Below are 23,063 nucleotides of genomic sequence, written 5' to 3'. Positions count from 1 at the left end.
TGCCTGTCAACACAGTGTCTATTCTGCAGCCCATGGATTAAAGAGTAATTTCAATTTTCAAGTCTTATCATTTAAGAAATACCTTTTGTAATGCTATAGCTGATTCCTCTGATAGATCTGGCAAATTGAAACTTTCTGGAAAGGATTCATCATTCTAGATTCCATTAAGAACATTTGAGATTCACGGTTAGAGGTCAAAATATCAGCATTAACAGGAATCTGGAAGAAGTTGATTCCAACCCTCATGGATGACTCTGAAAGTTTCAAGACTTCAGCAGAGGAAGTAACTGCAGATGTAGTAGAAATGTCAAGAGAACTAGAAGAGGAGCCAGAAGATGTGACTGAACTGCTGTGATCTCATGATAAAACTTGAATAGATGAGGAGTTGCTTCTTATGGATGAGCAAAGAAAGTGTTCTTGAGATGGAATCTACTCCTAGGGAAGATTCTGTGAAGATTATTGAAATAACAATAGAAGATTGAGAATATTACATAAACATAGTTGATGCATGGCAGGGTTTGAAAGGATTGACTGCAATCTTGAAAGAAGTTCTTCTGTGGGTCAAATGCTATTAAATGGCATTGCATGCTCCAGAGAAACTGTTCATGAAAGTAAAAGTCAATCGATGTAGCAAACTTCATTGTGGTCTTATTTTAATAAACTGCCACAGCCACCCCAACCTTCAGCAACCACCACCCTGATCAGTCAGCAGCATCAACATTAAGGCGAGACCCTCCACAAGCAAAAAGATTACAATTCGCTGAAGGCCGAGATGATGGTTAGCATTTTTTTTTTTTTAGCAATAAAGTAGTTTTTAATTAAGGCATGCACACTGTTTTTTAGATATAGTGCTACTGCACACTTAATAGTCTAGAGTATAGTAGAAACATAACTTTTATATGTACTGGGAAACCAAAAAAATGTGACTTGCTTTATTGCAATATTTGATTTGTTGTGGTGGTTTGGAACTGAACCCACAATATCTGTGAGGTATGCCTGTATTGATTTTATTTCTGAGAAGTACAAAAATAATTAACAAGGAATATAAACTTCTAGTCTCAGCAAGATGGCATAGACTTGTCTTTTTCCAGTTCTCCCCTAATAACACAATAAAACTTGGAAATAAAACAACAGGCAAACAAAGTATAATGCTGACATATGTTTAAAAAAGAGGATGAACTAAGGATCACAGGACTGGGAGAACACTATCTCATGACCTCCATTCTGCTTCAGAATATAATGTAGACCCATTGTTTCCTGAACTCTAACAAAGCAGAAGAAGAAACCCCTTTCACTATGGATCGTAAGGAAGTCCCACTGAAAACGTGAAGAAAACCACATACTAGCAGGTGATCCCTAAAAAAAACAAATGTCTTGGCTTTGGGAGCACTCTCAGCCTACAGGAGCCATAGACTTCTTCCGGGGTTGAACCAACATGAATAAGCCAGGACTAGGGAGTCTTCTTTGTCCCTATGTGGAGTCAAGGGAAAGGGTCCTCCATCTCCCACCTAGAGACACCAGGTAGCCCTGTGGCATGGCAAAGGCAGGCTCCAGTGAAGTGGTCCAAGGAAGTGCCCTCTATTCAGATGGGCCACAGGATCCCTCACCTCCCATCCCTCACCTAGAGGCATCAGGCAGCCAAGAAGGAAAAAATACCTTCTGCCCCTGCAGGCAGCATCAGCAGGGGCTAGCAGGCAGCATAAACAAGGATTAGCATTAACTCCAAGGACACACACAAAAAAGTGAGACCAAAAGTATTATAAAAGCTCGAAAAACTAAATTGTTACTGGAAGCACAGCCCATCAAAATAGAACAAATTCTGCATGCAAACCTCAGGCTGGCTATCTGCTAAAGTAAAAGATTTAAATATAACATAAAGTCTTCTAGAATAATAGCCAAAATGTGCAGAACTAAATAAAAAAATATTGATCATGCCAAGAATCAGGAAATTCACAATCTGAATGAGTCAAAAGCGATCAGTGCTTGCTAATATAGAGATAAATCAGAGATTGGAATTATCTAACAGTGATTTTAAAGTAACCACCATTAACTTTTAAAATTAATTACAAATAATCTTGAAACAAATTAAGAGAGACAGAGAGAGAATCTACGAAAGCAATAAAGATACAAAACAGAACCAAATGGATATTATAACACTGAAAAATGCAATACAGAAAATTGAAGTGAAGAGGCTAAATAGCAGAATAAATATGACAGGAAAGAATCAGTCATTGTACTTGAAGACAAAACAATAGAAATTACCCACATGAACAAGAGAAGAAAAACTATACACAAAAAAGAAGGGAACAAAGCTTTCAATATCTGTAGGAGAATAATGAATAATCCCAAAATTTGTGTTATCCAAATCCTAGAAAGAGAGGAAACAGAGAGTAAAGCTGAAAATAAATAGAAAAGTAACGGCTAAAAGTTTCTCAAATTCAATGAAGGACATAAACTTCTAAATTAAGAAAGCTGAGTCTATTGAAAACAGGATAAGCCCACAAGTATTCATGCTAATACACATCATGATTAAACTCCTGAAAATTAAAAACAAAGAAAACACATAGAAAGCAATGAGAGATAACGTCCATTATGTATAGGGGAACAGTGACTTGAATAACAGTTTTCATGTGAAACCATGGAAGCTAGAGGAGTTGATATGACATTTTTCAAGTGATAAAAGAAAAAAAAAAACAAAACTGTTAACCTGAATTCTATGGCTAATGAAAATATCCTTAGGAATGAAGAGGGAATAAATACTTCTCAGAGGAAGAAAACTAAGAGAATGTGTCAACAACAGACTTCCTCTTAAAAAATGATAAAAAATGTTCTCCAAAAAGGGCAATAATTGCAGAAGTCTTAGAATTCCAGAAAAAGGAGAAACAATAGAATTTATAGAATAATGGTAAATACTATCCTCTTCACAAATTTTTAAAAATCAGATTTTATGTTTGAAACCCAAATGAGAACACTATCAAAGTGGTACTCAGTAAATGGAGAGGAAATACACAGTATAATTGCATTTATAAACTTAGGAGAGTAAAGAAACCTAAACAGCAGTAACGATCTACATTTTACTTGCAGTGATACAATGTTGTTTAGTAGACAGCAATAAGTTATACACATATATTGTAATACCTAGGACATCACTAAGAAAACTATACAAAACAATATAATAAACAATGTTACAAATATAGAAAGACGGGATACTAAAAATGCTCAAGTTACCCACACGAAGAAAAGAAACAAGAACCAGAGAAAACAAACAAAAAAACAAATAATAAATTGCAAGACTTAAGTTCCAACTCATCAATAAGTGCATTAAATATAAATGATCTACATATACAAATTGCAGACTAGCAGACTAAACAGAAAATAAAAGAGAAAATGATATAACTATATGCTTTCTATAATACAAGAAGCTTACCTCAAATACAATGTCATAGTTAAATTCAAAAAAAAATATTAAAAAATATATCACTGAAGAAACAGATCACCATTACCACAGATGAAATAGGGGGTATAACTACTGAGACTGAATCATTTAGAAGATAATAAGGGAATACTATAAATCATTTTATGCTCATAAATTTGCAAAATTTGAAAAAAATGAACTAAGTCCTCAAAACCAGAAGCTACCAAATCTCTGTCAAGATGAAATGACAATCTAAATAAACACAGAACGTTTAAAGAAATTTAATTCATAATTTAAAAGTTCCTGAAATGTAAACTTCTAGTCCCAAATGGTTTCACTGGAGAATTCTACCAAACATTTAAAGGAGAATCAATGCTCATTTTATATAATCACTGTCAGAATACGGAAGAAAGAGAGAACACACTCTAATTCAAATTATGAGGCAAGTATTACACTGAGACTGAAACCAGATACTGTACAAAAAAATGAATAAAAAATAAAAACAACTAAATACTTCATGAATATTGACATACAAATTCTTATCAAAATATTAGGAAATAGAACTTAACAATATATAAAAACAATTACACAATGTCACCAAGTGGAATTTATTCCAGGGATTCAAGGCTTGGTTCAATACTTGAAAATTAACATACCCGGCTCTATTAATAGATTAAGGGAAAAAAATGCATGATCATATCATTTGATGCAGAAGAAGTATTTGACAAAAATCAAACACCAACTTATGAAAATAATTCTCAGTAAATAAGGAATAGAATGGAATTATCTCACCTTGACAAAGAGCATCTACAAGAAATCTCCAGTTAGCCATATACTTAACAGTGAAAGACTGAATGCTTTCCCCCTAAGATCAGAAACAAGGCAAGAATGACCACTGTGCACTTTTATTTAACATAGTACAGGAAGTTCTAGCCAGCACAATAAGAAAAATAATAAATAAAAGTCATACATATTAGAAAGAAAAAAAACTGGCCCTGTTTGATGATGGCATGATTTTCTACTTAGAAAATCCCAAGGAGTCAATAAAATAATAACAATAATATAATAACAACAAAAAGAAAAGAAAGAAAACTTCAGAGAACTGAGTCCATCAAGATCACAAAAGATCAACATTTAAAAATAAATTGCATTTTTATATACTAGAAACAAATATGTGGAAACTGAAATCAGAAACACAAGACCATTTTCAATGGCTCCAAATAAATCTTTTGTCTTTATCTAACAAAATATGTATAGGTTTATATGCTGCAAATTACATAAGGTTGATTTACGAAATCAAGGAAGACCTAAATAAATGGAGAATCATGTGTTCATGTATTGGAAGACTCAGTTATAGTAAAGAAGTCTAAATGTAAAACTGATGCAATCTGAAATCTGAATGAGGTTGGTCAATTGTATTTAAAGACATTTTCCTTCTTGTGATATTGAATTATAGTTTATACAAGATGTTACCATTGAGGAAAATTGAGTGAAGGAGACAAAGGATTTCTCTGTATTATTTTTCAAAACAGCCTATAAATCTAAAATTATCTCAAACTAAATATTTTAAAATCATATATGCACATATATTTATATACATATACATTTATACACAGACATACAGATACAAAAATACAATTAGATAGACAGATATAGATTTATAGATACTATTAAGAGGAAATGTTCACTTTTTTCCCTTTTATATGCCTATGTACTTGTAGAAGTTTGAGCTGTAAGCACATTATAATGGCTGATGAACACACAGAACTAATGGCAGTTTAAGAACCATAAAGGAAATCAGCACGATAAAAATTGGCCATGAAGGTGGATCTGTGCTTACAGAATGAAATTGGACAAGTTCTTGCCATGGGTGCTGTGGTGAGGATGGAGTTTGCGTATTTGCATGAGCAGGCAGATGAAGGGATGTGAGTGAGGGTGTGCATTTTGGGATATACAGGACAAAAGGAGGTTGTTTGCTTTCTTCTGGAAAGATGGAGTTTTTTCCCAGGCAACTTATTTTACTTAATCTTGATGGAGCCATCATGACTAAGAATTGGTGGGGTGTTGGATAGTCTTAAGTCATATGTGAGTATTCTCCAGGAGCACTGGGATAGGCTGGCTATGTGCATTTAGATCCTTGGGCAAATCTCAACACCAACCAAAATCTTTGTTTAAAGAGAAGATTATGAGTGTCCATAATTCTCTTTTATTTTTTCATAAAAATGCAGATGATTATATTCAAATAAATGGGCTGGCTGTGTGAAATAAACTGTATAAAACATGAAAATGGGTTGTACTTTCGTACATAGAGATTATTTATGAAAAAGAATTTCAGACGATACAGAGAAATGTTAGAGGTGTTTAGGCTGAGTATTTTAATTAAACTTTTAAAACAGTATAATACAGTGCTTAATACCTCAAATTTAAGATGAACACTTTTTAATATTTTTATAATTTTTCCAATAACGCATTTAATATATTCTCAATTTACAAATGCTATCATGTAACTTTGAAAATAGCTGTGATTGAGTCTTTAAGTACATAAATAAATGACACGTTCTTGATTATTGAAAATAACAGAGAAAAAAATTACTTAAGCATTTTCTTTTTATTCAAATATATGCAAATCAAATGGTAAAAAGTATAGAAACTTACATTTGCATTATTTTAGTCTTTAAATTTACAAATTACCAAGCAGCAGGGAGGCAATGTGATATAAAAAAAAAAGAACCAAGAAATAAAACATTTTGATCAGAACTGAATTTGAGAACTATTTCCATTTACTTGGGTACATTGTTTAATCTGCGTATCAGGCTTTTATCTTTAATACTGGCAACATCATCTGATGCATAGGACTCTATGTAATAACAATGTACAACTAAAATGCTCTATAGTATGTTATAGAAGTTGTTCATTTTTCCCAGTATATACTTTTTAGGAAAGTAATAGAGACTTTCTAACAATTTTTATGAAATAGCTAAACTTTTAAGGATAAGTTACTGTCCATGAAAGTATAAGTATGAGGATCCTTCAAGATTAATGCCTAGCTTTAGTCAAGCTCCTTGAGCATTTAGGGGAAGGTTTTGTTGAGGATGACATACCTGCTATGAAAGGAATATGAAGACTTTGAGAAGTCTGTGCCCTTAGAGCATTTGGGCTATATTTTATTATATTTGTTCCCTTACTGTTCCTAACACCAACTCCTACATACTTTCTAACAATTTGTATGACTTTCTAACATTTCTTATCCCAGTACTGACTTCCAGTGATCTTGACTTCATCTCTGAGCCACCACTATTTTACTTTGGATTATGTCCATCCTTTGGAAACAGACTCAAGCCCCTACTTATTTCGATTTATAGTTTGGGCATGGAGTTCTTGATGCTTAGACTGCATCTCCAATTCCTATTAACTTCACCAAGACATATCCCAAGGAAATGATTAAAGTCTTTTTACTCATGGCTGGTCATACTGGCTTCACATATAAGTGGAGGAAAAAACCCTCAGAGAAATTGGGATATGGAATCATGGGGTCAGATGGGAGGAAGATGATAAGTAAATCAGAAACATGGGTTAATTCTCAGCAGAGCCATTTTTCAGGTATCAAGGATGGAGGCATAATCTGATGGGCTAAGGAGAAGTTCATCTATGAGATGGTGTGCATGTCTCATTGTGCTTTATAGATGCTCTATCTTGAAGAAAATTTGAGATGTTTATACACGTACAGAACAAGTACCGTAACATTTTATACGTTACAGTTTTTATGACTGACATCATTTAATGCCATTATTATGTTCTTTTCATGTTATCTTTGTTTCATATTCTATTATATATGAGAATTTATTGTGTATGTGTGTTTTATCCTAGAATATGAGGCTATTACCCAAACTGCTGTTTGTTATGTAACACAGACATTGGAAAAATCAATGTGGCTAGATGCTATAGGAGGAGGGGGAAAAAAAAAAACCCAAAAAACTTCTGTTTTATTGTTAGTGGATGGGTAAGAAATATGAGTATCTTTCTGTTTTTTTTAAAAAAAAATTTTAAAGGGCAAGTTCTACTTTAGACAAGGAATATGACATTGAGTAGTGAAAAAAAATAGTGTAATGACTCTTCTATTACTATGTTTGTGTAACAAATCAGTCCAACATTTAGTGGCAGAAAAAATCAATAATCATAACATACATGGATTCTGTAGGTTAAGAATTCGGAAGCACTACAGAGATGACTCTTTTCAGTGGTGTGCTAAAGTTGGCACCCACTGAGTAGAGAAAGCCTTTTGTGTGTTATCTCTTTCTGTCTTCATATTCAGTGATGCCACCTTTGTAGCTTGAAATTATCTAACGAGCTATGGTGAGGATTTTCACATGGAAATTGGAAAATTCTACAAATCAGCGCTCCTCCTTCCTCACCCCAGAGAACCAGTTGTTATAATTTACCTGCACATTAATAGTGCTTCAATTCCTACATGAAGTCTGGGGACCCAGCTCTTATGATTCCAACTTTTGGTGGTTACCTGACTAACTAGGGGCACTGTAATGTCTTATGTGTATAAAAACTCCACTAAAGAGCTCTCAAAGCCTTTCGTGCCTTATCCCTTTATTAATATGGTTCTCAAAGCCTTGTGTCCTAGATGATATAGAAGATATTAACAAGTCCTACATAATATGTCTATTCTAACATTCTGATCTTCTTAAGCCATTGGATAGTATTCTCTACAGTATTTCAAAGGAGTCATGAGATCTTGACTTAATTTGGGGTAGCCAACCTTTAGATCTATATTTTGGTTAACTAACCAAGTAAACTCTTAGTGCCATCCCTAGACATGCAAGTTAATATACCGATTTAAGAATCTGTGCTGAGAGGTTGGCACTAGGACAAGGATTGGTTGAGTCAGTCTCACTGCACACAAATTTAGGAGCTGTGAAGTGCCTAGTTTCTACCTAGTGGGTCCGAGAAGTCTGTGGGCCAAAAGTGAAACAGAGAGAACTGATATTGATTTGCAGAGACTGGAGAGGCAGGCACTGATGAAGAAAACCTTCATGTTAATAGTCTCTATTCTACGTTCTTCCTGAGTTCCTTTATTGCACTCACTTCCATGGAAAACTACGTATCTTTAACGACATTTTCTTTGTTTGTTTCAACAAACAAAGAGTTTGTTTCAACAATGTTAGATTGGTTTCTACTAAAATTCTCCTGATTTATACATTCCCCATATTTGAAATTCCCAGTTCAGCAGTATAACCCTGGCTGAAGCCAGAAAGTCTTCCATCAAGTTATCTCTACTTTAGTGTGGAAATGTGGTAGCAGTGCCAAATTCTCAAGACTGCATGTCTTCCACAGCTTCCTGAGATGAGCCAGAATGCTATTAACTGTCCAAAGAAAAGCAGGGTTATATTTATCTTTTTTTAAAATATAAATTAATTTATTTATTCATTTTCAAACTGTTTTGAAAACTGTAGCAAGACTCGATTTTAATGTTAATAAAAATTTAGACATGTAACATAAGTTTTTATTGTAATGTTTTTAATTTTATTGATCCTAAGTGTTATTTAGAAAGTCATTCATTTAATGAGCTACTTTTCTCAGTATAAGTCTAGATAATATAATTTATCTTTACAGAAATAATTTTATTTTTATTAATTTTGTCTTGTATAAGTTAACCACTTTCTATGGAAAATAAATTAATTCAGATGACTAATTCACTGGTTCATACCTTATTACTATATCTTTAAAGTTTAAATATTACCATAAATATTTGTATCCTATATCAATACAACACAATATTGTTGATTATCTTGTTCTGTCATTAACAGGGGTTACAATTACATACAAGAATTTTATAGTGAATAAACTAAAAATGTGTTTTTTAACACATAAAATTTTGCCTGTAAAATTAAAGTTGTTTACTACATATATAACATGTTTTTAATTTAATCAAATAAAATAGAACTTTGATATAAAAGTCTACTATATGCAGTTTACATGCATCATCTATTTTAATCCTAATGACAACGTGAAAAAGCCATTATTATTATTCCAAATTGACAGATGAGAAGAACAAAGAAAAAAGAAAGCAAGTAGTCCTCCCAAGTCACAGAATTATCAAGTGAAAGACCCCAGATTCTAAACCCTAGGTTATTACTACAACTCTACCTCACTTTACAGGTAAGGCAGATAAAGTCATACATGAGCTCATGTAGATCAGAGAAAACCCATTTTTGGAGAGGTAGAAGTTTATATTCTTCATAGCAGAGAGTGACCCATGTTTATAAATCATTTTTTAATAGCTGAAAGAGCATTTAAAAAAAAATTACCCCAAATCCCTTCATCTTATCCAAATTATTTAAATTAGCCTCCAACCAGAATAATATTAAGTGAGTGATGGGGGTTCTCAGAAGCTTTTTTAATCCAAAGCATTTACATAGACACTGACTTCTGAAAATACCTGTTCCTTTGCCCTCTATCCACAGATAACAGAGAGGCAGAATGGAGACAGAAGTCTCCTGAGGTTCCAGAATGCTCCACAATGATTGGAATGAATCTTCCTGGGCAGGCCAGTAGAAGGCTTCTGCTCTAATCCTTATCTGAAAGATGATGTAATAAGAAGCAGAGTCAAAGAGAAGGCTGAATTGTCACTGGAGACTACATATATATTTTTCCTGTTACAGAAGTGAATATTTAATCCAATATTATATAAAATCACTAGAAATAATGAGAATAATTAATTCCACATTATAGAATTAGAGCTAAAGTAAGCACATGCTTCATAAAATATAAGAATATGTAAGATTATATTAAACTGAAATAATGTGATACCATGCATATTTTCTACTACTTGTTCTAATGCTAATTTCAGATTATACCTGGATCTTCTGATTCTTTTATTACTTTCAGTACAACAGCTGTCCCTTGTACTGGAACTTCTATACTAATTATAAAGAAATCCAAATCTTATATCTAAAATAGCTCAGAGTGGTTCTCCTTAGTGAATTATGTTGACCAACCTATTTTGGTCCCAATTAGCTACAGACCAGCTTCATGTAAAGCTGAAACTCTGAAGAGTTTTCTTCAACAATTAATTTAGGGCTGTCTAAGTCACCTCCTTTGCAGCTCAGCAGATTTTTTTTCTTTTTGGAAGTAATAATTATTGAAATTTTGCAAATTAGGTAAAAATAATAAATTTAAAGATTCAAAAAGCTCAGTGAACCTCAAAGAACATGTAAATGAGAAAGCTATGACTGGGTACATCACAAACAAACTGAAAATTAATATAAATTGAAAAATCTTCAATGCAGCTAAAGGAGGCAGAGAAATGAAATAAAACTGTCCAAGGTAATCAAGACTCACATCTCTTCTCTGAATTGTTAAGCATGCACATTTAGATTCCCTTAGGTAAAAGTTAAACATTTATTATTCATGACTCTCAAATTTGAAGCATATGAAAATTCAGGGGATGAATATAACTCCAATGTAATCCTTTTCATGAGGAGCAAAACTTTAATAATCACTGGTAAATACTAATTATATGTATTTCTTTTTTTGTCTTTTAATTTTTTTTTTTTTTTTTTTGTGGTAAGCGGGCCTCTCACTGTTGGGGCTTCTCCCGTTGCGGAGCACAGGCTCCGGATGCTCAGGCTAAGTGGCCATGGCTATGGCCACGGGCCCAGCCGCTCTGCGGCATGTGGGATCTTCCCGGACCAGGGCACGAACCCGTGTCCCCTGAATCGGCAGGCGGACTCTCAACCACTGTGCCACCAGGGAAGCCCTCTTTTAATCTTTTTAAAATTTATTTTTATGCAACAGGTTCTCATTAGTTATCTATTTTATACATATTAATATATATATGTCAATCCCAATTTCCCAGTTCATACCACCACCACCCCCCTCCCAGTATCCCCCCTTGGTGTCCATATGTTTGTTCTCTACATCTGTGTCTCTATTTCTGCCTTGCACACCGGTTCATCTGTACCGTTTTTCTAGATTCCACATGTATGCATTAATATACGATATTTGTTTTTCTCTTTCTAACTTACTTCACTCTGTATGCCAATCTCTAGGTCCATCCACATCTCTAGAAATGACCCAGTTTCATTCCTTTTTCATAGCTGAGTAATATCGCATCATATATAGGTACCACATCTTCTTTATCCATTTGTCTGTCAGTGGGCATTTAGGTTGCTTCCATGACCTGGTTATTGTAAACAGCGCTACAATGAACATTGGAGTGTATGTGTCTTTTAGAATTATGGTTTCCTCTGGGTATAGGCCCAGTAGTGGGATTACTGGGTCATATGGTAATTCTAATTTTAGTATTTTAAGGAGCCTCCATACTGTTCTCCATAGTGGCTGTATCAATTTACATTCCCACCAACAGTGCAAGAGGGTTCCCTTTTCTCCACACCTCTCCAGCATTTATTGTTTGTAGATTTTTTGATGATGGCCATTCTGACCAGGGTGAGGTGATACCTCATTGTAGTTTTGATTTGCATTTCTCTAATGATTAGTAATGTTGAGCATCATTTCATGTGTTTGTTGGCAATCTGTATATCTTCTTTGGAGGAATTTCTATTTAGATCTTCTGCCCATTTTTGGTTTGGGTTGTTTGTTTTTTTGATATTGAGCTGCATGAGCTGCTTGTATATTTTGGAGATTAAACCTTTGTCAGTGGCTTCGTTTGCAAATATTTTCTCCCATTCTGAGGGTCATCTTTTCGTTTTGTTTATGGTTTCCTTTGCTGTGCAAAAGCTTTTAAGTTTCTTTAAGTCCCATTTGTTTATATTTTTTTAAATTTCCATTTCTTAGGAGGTGTGTCAAAAAGGATCTCCCTGTGATTCATGTGATTGAGTGTTCTGCCTATGTTTTGCTCGAAGAGTTTTATAGTATCTGGCCTTACATTTAGGTCTTTAATCCATTTTGAGTTCATTTTTGTGTATAGTGTTAGGGTGTGTTCTAATTTCATTCTTTTACATGTGTCTCTCCATTATTCCCAGCACCACTTATGGAAGACGCTATATTTTTTCCATTGTGTATTCTTGCCTCCTTCGTCAAAGATAAGGTGACCATATGTGCATGGGTTTATCTCTGGGCTTTCTATCTTGTTCCACTGATCTATATTTCTGTTTCTGTGCCAATACCATACTGTCTTGATTACTGTAGCTTTGTAGTATAGTCTGAAGTCAGGGAGCCTGATTCTCCAGCTCCATTTTTCGTTCTCAAGATTGCTTTGGCTATTCTGGGTCTTTTGTGTTTCCATACAAATTGTGAAATTTTTTATTCTAGTTCAGTGAAAAATGCCAGTGGTAGTTTGATAGGGATTGCATTGAATCTGTAGATTGCTCTGGGAAGTACAGTCATTTTCACAACGTTGATTCTTCCAATCCAAGAACATGGTATATCTCTCCATCTGTTTGTATCATATTAATTTCTGTCATCAGTGTCTTATAGTTTTCTGCATACAGTCTTTGGTCTCCTTAGGTAGGTTTATTCCTAGGTATTTTATTCTTTTTGTTGCAATGGTAAATGGGACTGTTTCCTTAATTCCTCTTTCAGATTTTTCATCATTAGTGTATAGGAATGCAAGAGATTTCTGTGCATTAATTTTGTAACCTACTACTTTACCAAATTCATTGCTTAGCTGTAGTAGTTTTCTGGTAGCATCTTTAGGATCCTCTATGTATAGTATAATGTCATCTGCAAACAGTGACAGTTTTACTTCTTCTTTTCCGATTTGTATTCCTTTTATTTCTTTTCCATCTCTGAATGCGTTGGCTAAAACTTCCAAAATTATGTTGAATAATAGTGGTGAGAGTGGGCAACCTTGTCTTGTTCCTGATCTTAGTGGAAATGCTTTCAGTTTTTCATCACTGAGAACCATGTTGGCTGTGGGTTTGTCATATATGGCCTTTATTATGTTGAGATAAGTTCCCTCTATGCCTACTTTCTGGAGAGTTTTATCATAAATGGGTGTTGAATTTTGTCAAAAGCTTTTTCTGTGTCTATTGAGATGATTATATGGTTTTTCTCCTTCAGTTTGTTAATATGGTGTATCACGTTGGTTAATTTGTGTAGTTTGATGAATCCTTGCGTTCCTGGGATAAACCCCCCTGGATCATTATATATGATCCTTTTAATGTGCTGCTGGATTCTGTTTGCTAGTATTTTTTTGAGGATTTTGCATCTATGTTCATCAGTGATATTGGCCTGTAATTTTATTTCTTTGTGCCATCTTTGTCTGGTTTTGGTTTCAGGGTGATGGTGGCCTTGTAGAATGTGTTTGGGTGTGTTCCTCTCTCTGCCATATTTTGGAAGATTTTGAGAAGGACTGGTGTTAGCTCTTCACTAAATGTTTGATAGAATTCACCTGTGAAGCCATCTGGTCCTGGGCTTTTGTCTGTTGGAAGATTTTTAATCACAGTTTCAATTTCAGTGCTTGTGATTAGTCTGTTTATATTTTCTATTTCTGCCTGGTTCAGTCTCAGAAGGTTGTGCTTTTCTAAGAATTTGTCCATTTCTTCCAGGTTGTCCATTTTACTTGCATAGGGTTGTTTGTAGTAATGTCTCATGACCCTTTGTATTTCTGCAGTGTCAGTTGTTACTTCTCCTTTTTCATATTCTGTTGATTTGAGCCTTCTCCCTTTTTATCGTGATGAGTCTGGCTAATGATTTATCAATTCTGTTTATCCTCTCAATGAAGAGCTTTTGGTTTTATTGATCTTTGCTATCATTTCCTTCATTTCTTTTTCATTTATTTCTGATCTGATGTTTATGATTTCTTTCCTTCTGCTAATTTTGATTTTTTTGGTTTTTCTTTCTCTAATTGCTTTAGGTGTAAGGTTAGGTTGTTTATTTGAGATTTTTCTTGTTTCTTGAGGTAGGATTGTATTGCTATAAACTTCCCTCTTAGAAATGCTTTTGTTGCATCCAGTAGGTTTTGGGTTGTCATGTTTTCATTGTCATTTATTTCTAGGTATTTTTTGATTTCCTCTTTGATTTCTTTAGTGATCTCTTTGTTATTTAGCAGTGTATTGTTTAGCCTCTATATGTTTGTATTTTTTATGGTTTTATTCCTGTAATTGATATCTAGTCTCATAGCAATGTGGTCAGGAAAGATACTTGATACGATTTCAATTTTATTAAATTTACCAAGGCTTAATTTGTGACCCAAGATATGATCTATCCTGGAGAATGTTCCATAAGCACTTGAGAAGAAAGTGTATTCTGTTGTTCTTGGATGGAATGTCCTATAAATATCAATTAAGTCCATGTTTTTTTAATGTATCATTTAAAGCTTTTGTTTATTTATTTTCATTTTGGTTGGTATGTCCACTGGTGAAAGTAGGGTGTTAAATCCCCTACTATTATTGTGTTATTGTCGATTTCCCCTTTTATGGCTGTTAGCATTTGCCTTATATATTGAGTTGCTCCTATGTTGTGTGCATAAATATTTACAATTGTTATATCTTTTTCTTGGATTGATCCCTTGATCATTATGTAGTGTTCTTCTTTGTCTCTTTTAATAGTCTTTATTTTAAAGTCTATTTTGTCTGACATGAGAATTGGTACTCCAGCTTTGTTTTGATTTCCATTTGCATGGCATACGTTTTCCATCCCCTCTCAATTACTTCCTTTAATATCAAGTGCCTCCCCCATCCTTGCCCAAAATTTGGTTGTATAATTATTTATTGTATACTCATATGTAAAATATTCAAGGTAAATTATAACAACATTCATAATTGTCATATTTTCTCTAATTTTATTCTCAACATTTCAACAGAGACAATGTAATACACCTGTCTTAGTTCTAAATTATACTTTAATATTTATTTGAAGTTTTCTAATCACTTGTGTATTCTCTATGGATAGGGTACTAAAAATGCTTCACCTATAGCTATAGCATCCTCAGTAGAATATTTTCTAGTTACTATAGATAAATAGAAATATATTTTCATTGGGGAAATATATGGCAGCCAATATATGTAGATTAGTTAGGAAGATTCTACAGGCATCTCTCCCCTTATAAGAACTGCATGAGGTGATTTTAGCAGCCTGTGATCTCAGACTGTATGTCCAGGCTTAGGGCTCAGTTTTGGCCCTGTGTCTCTGTAACTGGGAGAGGATTTTGTTGTTTAATCAGACCATTAAATTAGCCTAGCTAACCATGAAATATTGCATCTTCCTCGAGAGTCGTCTCTGCAAGATACTTTTCTCAGCACTTAGTTTCACAACTGAAACTTTATCAAGGTTACAATAAATGTTCTGTAACAGTTGAGTATTTGTGTATGTATTTGTGCAAAAGCATTTTTTCAAAAAAAATGTTATGTTTCTTTGAGGAGCAGAATTCAAGAGTCAAATTTCATTATGATATACCACCTGATCAGTGTGGGGTTGTGGGGATAGAGACTCATAAAGATTTCCTTGCACTAATGTTAAGAACCACTGAGTTATATCATAACAACAAACAAAGAAAAAAACAATAATTTCAAAGCTAAAATGGCTTATGCCGTTTCAATGCCATTTCACAATAATAGCAATAATAACCTACATTGCAGGCTTATTATGAGCCAGACACTGTTCTGAACACTTTATATTATTGCATTTACTTCCCATAACTATGAAGTAGTTAATATTTTATTTCCATTTCCATTTTTCAAATTAAGCAAATACACAAACAGAAATATATTACTGAAGTTATAATCACTGAATAAATATAAATTTATTTTATTATTTAATGTAATATTTCAAAATGTTTCCCATTATCTTTAGTCGCCATTCTAACCATATATTTAATAAGGTAATAAGGCTTGCATCAGTGTTCCATTGCAGTATCATTGTTCACTTCAGTTATTTCCAGGCTTTTTTCCCTTTCTTTTTAAATAATAGATAATGCATCAAGAAGTATCTTTGTGAGTTAAAATTTTGTCTTTTTTACTATAAACTTAGAATACAAGCACCCCAGCTATCTCAAAGTGGCAATAACCAGAAGTGAGTACATAAATGAGTACATAAACAAACATCTTTATAACTATTGCTACTTATTACCTGATTGATTTTTAAAATTTAAACCAATTTACAATTTCTAAAACTATCTCAATGTTTTCATTTTACTACATCTTCTAGCACTCATCATTATAATTGTAATATTGTCTAGTGTTCACAGTATAAACATGATGCCTTAAGGTTGATTAAATATGCTTGTTGATTACTCAAAAGAGTGAACATTTTTTCCATTTGTTTTTCATATTTGCTTCTTCTCTTATGTTAATTGACCTCTTTCCATTCATGCAACTTTTAAAAATTCAACATCAAATGTAGAAAAGTACATTACACATTTTCTTTGTATTAGTCATTTACTTGCAAGAGTAAAACAAAAAGAGTTTTCATTTATATTCACAAAGGTGTTATATCCATTAAAATAATGTCATGTCAAGATGTGATGACATGGCAGTTGATAGATAACTTTGATATTTGAAGAATAAAACTTGAGCATGTTTAGAATTAAACTTCCTTATTTAGCCTAAAATGTTTAAATGGCAAAATAAAAATGAAAAGGAAAAGTACCTTTTTTAAGCCTCTGAAAAGCAAAGTCACAAAAATAAACAAATTACATTTCTCTTCAAATGGCATTTTGAAAAGACAGATTATAATTCCTCTCAAATCTATAAGGCAAACAGTACAGTAAGTTTAAAGTACAACTGGTTATAATGTTTACATGAAAACATAAATCAGAAGACAAGCAAAACAAGGCTGGAACAATTATAAAGAAAGAGAGAGGGACTTCCCTCATGGTCCAGTGGTAAAGAATCCGCCTTGCAATGCAGAGAACATGGGTTCCATCCCTGGTCAGGGAACTGAGATCCCACATGCTGCAGGGCAACTAGGCCCATGCGCCACAACTACTGAGCTTGTGCACCTCAACTAGAGAGCTTGCATGCCACAAATTATAGAGCCCATGTGCTCTAGAGCCCATGCGCCACAACTACAGAGCCCACGCGCCCTGAAGCCTGCGCACCACAACTAGGGAGAAGCCTGCACACCACAACAAAAGATCCCGAGTGACGCAACTAAGACCCGATGCAGCCAAAATAAATAGATAAAAATAAATAATAAATAAATCTTTAAAAAAAAAAAAGAAAGAGAGAAAAGGATGATGGCGTGAGAATAATGAGAAGGATGTCCTCAGTTTTTAGGGAAATAATAAACCATGTGTTTAAATTTCCCTAATATTAATAGTTATAACTAAAATGATTAGACACTGTAAAGGAATGGAAAACCTAAGCAACAAGCTTTCCCTGGGTTTGATCAGCCTACAATATATTTTAACTTGGCCATGTTCTCTCTGGTCCTTCAATGATTGAACATAACTCAAACCCAGAGTGCAAGGGAACCATCAGGATCACACTCCAACAGCACACTGGGGATATAGGAAGGTAGAGAAAGAACAGATCTGGAAGAACAAGGTGATTATACAGTCTGCTCTTGTTATCCATGGGTTCTGCATCTGCAGATATGGAGGGCTGACCATGGGACTGTAGTATCCACGGTTTTGGTATTCAAGGCAAGTCCCGGAACCAATCCCACACAGATACTGAGGCATGACTGTAATCAGCACAGTCATCTTTCCTTTTCTTGCATGCAATTGCCCACCTGGCAGTATTCACAAAATAATGTATTATCTTGTGAATTCTGTGTGCTGAAGCTTAGATATATAGAATCAGGCCAAGTAATCCTCATTTGTTATCAGTCTTTAAACTTAAAATTTAAGTACCTCAGTTGGGACATCATCCAGCTGAATCACAATTTCCATACATGTTGTATGAGTTGTTCTTCAGGGAGATAAGCAGGTAGGAGAATCACTTGCCAGTGACAGTGTCTTCTTCTTTCTTCCTTTCTTTCTTTCTTGCAAAACAATCAGGCAAGAAGAGTGCTAAAATTACATTGATTCACAAAAATTGCCATGTCTTTAGTAACTCATATAAGGGGAGCAATTGGACGTGAATCATCTGATATACATTTCCAAAGATTTTCTTATTATGCTAGTTTCTTTTCATTGCTATCTGGGATATAACAGAATAAAGATAAGAAAGATAGTTTTGTGGAATAATACACATTAGCAAACATTTTTTATCCATTTTAGATCATGATCATCTAGTTGGAAAGAGAATTAGAAAGTTTCTGTAATTTAGCAAGGAAAATATAAATCAACTCCTATACACATTTTTCAATATGTACTGTGTACTTATCACTATTTCAGACTTTCTTGAAAGACAATAAACCTATTACAGACACATTTTTAAAGCTAATTAACTGACATAATGTTAAAAACATTAATCATTTATTAGTCTGCATTCTCATTTGCAAACAGAATCCATTGCAACACGTTTAAGCAGAACAGGAATTTTTAAAAAGATATTAGGCAACGCAAAGATCACTTGGTGAGAAGCAAAGATTAGAACTTTGACATTACACAGCCCAAAAAAACACTGTTTACAACCCAATACTGTTCCTGCAATGACACTGCACACCCAGGGAGTGAACACATTAGCTCACAGTGCAGACAAGGGGCACAGAACTTCAAGACCTCTGCCAATCTACCCACCAAAACTAACTGCCTTTGCTAACATCCTCTTTGAAAAATGAATTTCTTGAGACACCTGCTTCCTCACATTGTTTTCTTCTGAATAAAAGTCTCACACTGGTATCTCTGATTTAAAGACTTGATTCACATATCTACATGCCTTCAAGGAGACCCAGAAAATGAGTTTCTGATTTCCATCTTGGGGGAGAAGACTCAAGTGCAGCAAATTTGCCAATTTTGGGAAGGTTACCCAAAGGAAGATATATATATACATACATATATATATATATATATATATATATATATAATCATATATATATATCTATATCATATATATATATATATCAGAACTTAAACAACCATCAAAATCCTGCTTTAACAAATAAAATCCTCTCTTATGTAGATTGAGAAGGAAAGAAAGAAACCAACTGTAGCAAATAAAAATGAAATATGGTTAATAAGAAACTTTTATAACTGTAAGGAGGACTTCAGGGATAGGCATCACCCACTGATTCAGATCTAAAAGTTATTCTGTGACATTAGTTTCCCCCCTTTTTCAAGCTATTCAATGGGGGTAAAGGGTAATCAAAAAATGCAGAAATGTTATTTCAAATCAAGCCACTTCAGTAATAATATGGACATATAAAATACAACTTTTACTTTAAAGGCAGAAGAGAAATATTTTAAATGTTCATAGAGATTTAGGAGAGCTAAGAAGGAAACTAATGTCTCCTTTCCCATGTTCTATAACAAGTAGTTTAAGATTGGAATATAATCAGCTATACAGTTTACCTGAAACCTACAGTGACAGAACCCATATGTTGGAGCACACAGGAATAGTCTAAAAGCCTGGAAGCAATGTACTCCATAAAAATCTTTAATATTTATAAAAACCAAAGTTAAATTAAGCACTGGTCATTAATAATAGATATTTAGGGGGCAAGATATTAAACCCAAATTTTAAAAATTGTATACTAAGGGGCTTCCCTGGTGGCGCAGGGTTGAAAGTCCACCTGCTGATGCAGGGGACACGGGTTCGTGCCCCGGTCTGGGAAGATCCCACATGCCACGAAGCAGCTGGGCCCATGAGCCATGGCCGCTGGGCCTGCGTGTCCAGAGCCTGTGCTCTGCAATGGGAGAGGCCACAGCAGTGAGAGGCCCGCGTACCACACACACACAAAAAAAATTGTATACTAAGGCAGTTGTTCTAAAATTTAACCTGCATAAGAACATCCTGAAGAATTCTGTTAATTTGCAGATTCAGATTCACTAGGTCTGGGGTGGTACCTGAAATTCCTCATTTATAAAAATTTTTTAATCAATGCCTATGCCTCTGGTCCATGGACACCCTAGTCTACAAGTTTCTGAAAAGCTTTGTAACTGACTGATATTAATAGATGTTCTGCCAGATGGGGTAAAATCGTCAGACTAGTTTGCAAAATTCTATCTTTAACACTGATAAACTGGCTTCTTTATAACAGAATGTCTCAGAACGTTTAATGAACCAATATATACTGAGAGAGCCAAGGGAAAGAGGACAGAGTGTAACTTTAACAATTTTTGATTTGACAATGTAGCCTTTTTTGTTTTGTTTTGTTTTTTTGCGGTACATGGGCCTCTCACTGTTGTGGCCTCTCCTGTTGCGGAGCACAGGCTCCAGACGCGCAGGCTCAGTGGCCATGGCTCACGGGCCCAGCCGCTCCGCGGCATGTGGGATCTTCCCGGACCGGGGCACAAACCCGTGTCCCCTGCATTGGCAGGCGGACTCTCAACCACTGCGTCACCAGGGAAGCCCAACAGTGAAGCCTTTTTTGTTCACTGATTTTATTTAAGAATTTGTATTCCATAAAACACATTTTGAAGATATGGTACTAAATTTTTAAGAACTTTATACATTATATAAATTTTCTCTATCACTCATTAAATAGTATGTACATTGTTAACTGTACATACTAATTTTAGATGTTTAAACCATTTTTATAGAATATGTATACATACATATACATAATATATACACATATATCTGATGTATGTTAGAACACTGTTTTCTCCTAGAATTTTTTTAAAAGTACAAATATAACCCAAGACTTCACCATTTAGTGGAAAAATCCAAATTGAAAAAAAAGTGCCTAAAAGACAATACATATCCAGTATAGGGCTCACATGTAAGCTCAACTTCAAGAGAAAAAAGAAAACATACTATAATAAAATAATTATGAAGTGAAGAAATTAATGAAAATAAATTGTCTTTATTTCTTCAAAATATTTTGGAATACTTACTATAAGCTAGGTACACTGACAGATATGACAGTAAAATACATTTAAGTAATGAATTATGTGTAAGGTAATTATGGATTTTAGCATGTTACAAATGCATTCAGTAATTAAGAAAATTATATTTATAAATTTCTGTCAAAATTTGCTCAGTTTTTTTAAAGAAGTGACAAGTTGTTTCTAAAATTTATATGGGGAAGCAAAAGACCTACGATAGTAAAAAAAAAATCTTGAGAAATAAGAAAAGAATTGGAGAACTTACGTCATATGATTTTTAAACTTACTATAATCAAGACAGTATGAGATAGAGTAAGCATAGGCAAGTAGGACCAGTGAACAGAAAAGAGAGCTCAAAACATTCTCATTGACAGACACATACATGGCCAATTGATTTTCAACAGAAGTCACTGGCGAAAAGGACAATTTTTTTAAACCACAAATGTTTGAGATAAAAAAGAAGTACTTGAAATTTTTTATTTATCCATAAACAGAAATTAATTTGTACATACTTTAAAAGTTACAGAAGAATACAATGAAGAATATCTTTTCTATGGTATTACTTATCTAAGCTATATATTAAATCATTCTAAAACTTCTTACCTTAAACAACAATAAGCATTTATTATTATCTCTTATGTATTCTACTGGTCAGGTTTTCAAGGACAGCTTGGTTGGGGTCTTTCAAGGGATTGCAATTGCAATTTCTGGGGCTGCAGTTGTATATATATTGGATGTATAGTCATTTCCATTATATAGTGTACTGTGCTCATTATATTTTTTAAATAATCAAACAAGAAAACGTGTTTATAAGTTCTCCATTATTTTTCTTACATAATCATACTAATATTACTCTTCTAAGAATATGCATTTTACCTAGAAGTTCAAGGTGTTTTCTATAATGATGATATAAACTGTTTATTATAATATTGTGTATTATAGTATTTGTGTCTATCTCCCCAGGAGACAATGAGATCTCCAAGGTCATATGTAGTTTTTCATGATTCTTCTTATTTTCAATGCATGGTTCACAGAAGCATTTAATGTTTGAGGAATAAATTAATGATGGAATAAAACTGATGGAACACAGATCACAGTTACAACCCAGAGCACTGATTTTAATAGTGACATTTCAGACACCATTGGAAGTTAGAATTGAGATGGAAAGGGGTGACCTTGCCATGGAGTCCCTCAGCACCTTCACGTTAGGAACTCTCTCTTCTATAACGTATGAAGTGTGCTCTGAACACAGATGTTTCCCCCAAAAAGAAAGTAGGCATTTGCATGCAGAAAAACACATAGAGAGAAAACTTTTCAAAAGACAAAATGTGTACTGTACAACAGGTGTCCCTTAAAAGCATCTGTTCCCATAATAATATGCACGGCCACTAGCTGTTCAGTTGCTATAAAAGTATTAAATTCAGTTTTATAAGAAGCAGAGAAGGGACAAACCTGGCAGTGTACTCATTATTTAAAGATTAGGAACAAATACATGAAGACAGGAATGAGCAAACTTGTGCTTAAGAGAGGAGGGGGACATCATCAGAGGAATGTGACACTAGATATAATTATCTCGATTTTGGTGTCAAATTGCCTTCAAAATTTCCAATCCACTTCTCTTAACTAATTTGAGTAGAAAATTCTAAGTAGTTTTTATTAAATCATCTGTCATCTCTACACAGAATCAAGAATGATTTCAATAGACATTCAGATAAAATCATTTAACCAGTGGTGAGGGCTAACAAATTAATTTTTTTTACTTTTCAATTCTAGACAGATTCAAATTGCTCTGTCATAAAT

At 33.9% G+C, this 23,063-nt stretch overlaps 1 long non-coding RNA gene across 1 annotated transcript; it reads right to left on the bottom strand.

The window, feature by feature from the left end:
- Positions 1–6,449: 6,449 nt before the first annotated feature.
- On the bottom strand, positions 6,450–18,301 carry LOC307190512. Its single transcript, XR_013829480.1, has 3 exons — positions 18,183–18,301; positions 9,864–10,002; positions 6,450–8,787 (listed from the first exon to the last, which is right to left on the bottom strand). It is a non-coding gene; the product is annotated as an uncharacterized lncRNA (long non-coding RNA).
- Between the last annotated feature and the right edge of the window lie 4,762 nt (positions 18,302–23,063).

This window comes from Stenella coeruleoalba, assembly GCF_951394435.1.
Source record: "Stenella coeruleoalba genome assembly, chromosome: 8".
NCBI classification, from domain to species: domain Eukaryota; kingdom Metazoa; phylum Chordata; class Mammalia; order Artiodactyla; family Delphinidae; genus Stenella; species Stenella coeruleoalba.
Note: the sequence above shows the minus strand (reverse complement) of the source record. Positions and strands in the feature narration are given on the sequence as shown.